We start from the raw sequence: 4,394 nt of genomic DNA on the forward strand, positions 1-4,394 counted from the left end.
TAATGGCACTTCCCACACAGCTAATGTCCTGAGTTAAATCTCTAGAACCTACATGGTGGAAGGAGAGAAGCAAGTTCTGTAAGCTGTCCTCTGATCTCTTTGCATTTGTTTTATGAAACACACACACACACACACACACACACACACACACACACACACGAGAGAGAGAGAGAGAGAGAGAGAGAGAGAGAGAGAGAGAGAGAGAGAGAGAGACTAAATAACTAAATGCAAACAATTGTTTGTTTTTTTTTTCTTTTTTTTTTTCGGAGCTGGGGACCAACCTAGGGCCTTGCGTTTGCTAGGCAAGCCTACCACTGAGCCAAATCCCCAACCACAAACAATTGTTTTTAAAAACTCATCTCTAAAAGATAAAAAAAAAAAACAGGCTGCAGTGGTTCAATCTTTTAATCCAAGCACTCAGCAGACAGAGGCAGAGGCAGGCAGAGTTTAAAGCCAGCCTGGTCCACAGAGCTAGTTTCAGTATAGCCAGGATACATAGAGACCCTTTCTCAAAACACACACACACACACACACACACACACACACACACACACACACACACACACACACACACACACACACACACACACACACACACACACACACACACACCACCACCCACACCACCACACCACCACTACCACCACCACCAAAAGCAACAACCAAGCAAACAATCAAAATGAAAGAATCTAGAAGTTTTCCTGAGGACTATAGGGTGCTATCACCAGGTTCATCCATTAGAGCTATCCGGGAGCTACATTGTGTGCAGAGGCACAGCTGGAGGAGAGAAGCAAACAGAGTGGTGGCTACAATGCAGGTCTGACAATAGGGAACGTGGCTAGATGGAGGTGAGAGAGTCTTAGAGCCACAGAACACAAAACTGGTTTTGAGGTTGGATGTGTTTGGGCAGCAAGCAAAGAGACCTGTCATCTAGCCGGTGTATTGGTTGGAAGAAGAGTAACATTTCTGACGGTGGTGGTGGTGGTGGTGGTGGAGGTGGTGGAGGTGGTGGTGGTGGTGGTGGTGGTGGTGGTGGTGGTGGTGGTGGTGGTGGTGGTGGTGGTGGTGGTGGTGGTGGTGGTGGTGCAGACTTGAATCCCAGTGCTCTGGAGGCATAGACAAGGGGATCTCTGGTTCAAGGCCAGCCTGCTCTACAGAGCTAATTCCAGAACAGCCAAGGCTACACAGAGAGATCCTGTCTTGAAAAAGACAAAACAAAAAAGTAACATTCCTTAGGGTGTAAACTCTGAAATGACTAGGTTGGAGGGGAAAGGGTCATTGTTTTTCCAACACAGACAGACAGACAGACAGAGTGGGGGAGGGGGCCCATGGGTGAGGAGTGCTTGACGTATCCACACGGTCTAGTATAGTGGTTGTGTGTACGTCTGGCAGTGCATTTGGATTGTCAACTTGACTGAATTGAGAACACTGGTCCTAGGGGGCTGATGAGACATACCTTTGGTCTCCTAACAAACACAGCGAATGTGGTTGGTCCCATCACATAGGATGGGGCCCAAGACTGAGTAAAAAGGCTAAAAATGTCAAATGTGATCTCAGTGTCCTCTGAACTGCCCAGATGTGTTTTCTGTGCCCTGATCCTCCCAACTCCGTGTAAGCAGCCTTGAACTCCTACCAACCTAGTCAAGAGCTTCTTGTTGCTGTGTCTTTCCACCATGATAGACAGACACCCTCCATCCCTTCAGGTGTGTTTCCTGTCAGGTATTTTGTCACCTATGTGGCCTGATCGGCCTGAGATTTGGGGTACACTTCAGTCTCACTTTCTGCTTTGCTGTTCCAAGGTTTCATTTTAGACTTAGCACTAAGTTCTCAGGGCTGGGTCACAGAACTCTTAAAGGATTGAGAGGAGGCCCACGGTTGCTCCACCATGGCTGGGTGAGAGTAGCTGAGCCCACTGTGAGTACGTCAAGCCTCAGGGAGGGCGGCAGACCAGCTCGGTTAAGGAGGGATAGGTAGAGTAAGGCAGGTGGAAGGCCGTGGGTGGGAGCATTGGCTCCACACCTGGCACAAAGCCCTGGACGAGCACAAATGGTCAGATGCTTAAGAGGACAAGTCCACCTTTAATGGGCTGGACGAGCGTTTGGAACTGAAGCACGCCCAACGCGTTTCCGCTCCTTGGTTCAACCACCATTCGTCAAATGGGACCAAGATGAGGAACTAGGGATGAAGGATTAATAGAACATGAGTTCTGCTCTCAGGAACGCCCTGCAGGGATAAGGGGAAAGTGAGACACACCCGTGGGAAGAGCAGAGATGCAAGAAAGAAAGGTTCCAGAGGTGCCTTGGGGGAGTGAGGAGAGGAGAGTACTTCTTGTCACCTACAGTGTGACAGGGGCAGGAGACACAGTTCTACACTGTCATCTGCAGCAGTCTGAAAGATTCTTTTCTGAGACTCTCTTAAGGAAAGCTGAGACTTTTTTCTTTTTCTTTTTCTTTTTTTTTTTTTTTTTGGGAGCCGGGGGTCGAACCCAGGGCTTTGCGTTTGTTTGGCAAGCGCTTTACCACTGAGCTAAACCCCCAACCCTGAGACTTTTTTTTTATTTCATTGCAGAAAAGAATTTTGGGAGGGGCCAGTACAAAGCTGGGTTCAGATATATTAGAGACTCGTATAGGTTTAGCAGGGTGGTTACCCGAGAGGTGCTTGGGGAAAGGATTGGATGCATTCAAGCATGGGCGTGGCTTCTCAAGAGAGAATGAAGTGTCTCGAGCATAGCCATAAGTATTATTTTGGTGACTTCTGTAGCCACATCTCAGAGGGTTACTAAGGAGATTAAATGAGATCATAGGGTGGTTCCCCATGTGCCCTGGATACACTTCACAGCTGATAAGTAAAACCCTAAATCTCAAGGGGAGCTTGAGGCCACCACAATGTTTTTATGGTCAACACGGCTTAGTCTTTGTTACTATTTTAACATTTTTGGTTGAAATATCTCTGCATAAAAGGAGTATTGTCTCTATGTTGGCAATCCTCACAGAAAATGTTAGCTGTGCTGGAATCCTTGAGCCTCAGACGTCAGGCAGACTCTAAGATAAGGAGGCTTCCCTCTTCTCCTCCCTGTGTCCCGTGAGTCTTTCTATTCTGTCCCATTCTTAGGACAGGAAGGGAAAGAGGAAGCCTAAGGAGAGCATGAGGAAGCAGACAGGGCACTGAATGAAGTTCGAGGGCTGGGGTCACATTGTCTTGGGTCTCGGTGGCATCACTATGGAGTGCCAAGGGATGGGTCTATAGTGATGGGACCCACCTAATGAAGGGAGCTTTTGCCCTGCTTCTTGACTTGTTCACATATCACCCATGCCTGTATTAGAGCTTCGGGGTTGGGGGGCTTAGGCTGGTCGTGGAGGCCATGCATACCTAGCCACAGATCTGGGCAATTACCACAGGCAGAAGTGTGCCCCAGGGAAGTGTGGAAGTTGGTGGTCGTGACTCAGGAAAGGTCAGAGAGGTTCAGGAAAGAGAGAGGGGAACATGGGAAGGCAAGAGTGTTCTAAGGAGAGGCCAGAACTGCAGCCTAGGCACCCAGAAAACCATGGAGGGTGTTGAGGCAGACAGTAAACGAGGACTGGGTGCACTGGCCAATCACATGTGGGGAGATAGGTATCTGAGTTCAGGGTTGCATGGAGAAAACCATCTCCTGCAATAGGACTGGAGCCACAAGGGTCCTGGCTCGAAACCAGAGGGGCATGAGGCCATTAATGGGACCCTTCTTAGCTGCATGGGACATGGAGGGAAGAGATTAGATTAGAAGTTGCTATGACATCCAGGAGACCTTGGTCAAGACTTGAAATGAGGGGGTAGTTGGCCCAGGTCTGAGAGAGAGTTTGGAGTGAGGTTCAGGATTCTCATTTGGTTTCTGGTAAAGAACATTACTGCCTAAGTCAGAGGTCACTGTGTGTGTGTGTGTGTGTGTGTGTGTGTGTGTGTGTGTGTGTGTGTGTGTGTGTTTTGAAAGGGGTCTCTCTACATAGCTCTGGCTGTCCTGGAACTCACTATGTAGACAAGGTTGGCATCAAACTCCTGAATGCTGGGATTAAAGGTATGCATGCGGCCTTGTAGTCACAGTTCCAAGAACCTAATTTGAAGAATATCCTTCAGGTTGGGCTAAATGTAAGTGGCTTTCTGGCCACCCTTAAGGGTGTCTGCTCCCATTGGCCATCTACCAAGCTTCTAGCTCATGGAAGACTACTACTTCACTAGGTCTACTTTTAGCCAATGTTTCAGAACTCCTGTCTCCCCTAGGCCCTTGCCCTCAGCCAAGGATCACGTCATCTCACCCGTGTGGCCCTGTACTCTGGATCAGGAGGTAACAATGGACAAACACACACACCATGCACTCTCCCTCTCCTTACATATATATATCACATAAAGAACAGTCAGCC

This window comes from Rattus rattus, chromosome 6 (genome assembly GCF_011064425.1).
Source record: "Rattus rattus isolate New Zealand chromosome 6, Rrattus_CSIRO_v1, whole genome shotgun sequence".
NCBI classification, from domain to species: domain Eukaryota; kingdom Metazoa; phylum Chordata; class Mammalia; order Rodentia; family Muridae; genus Rattus; species Rattus rattus.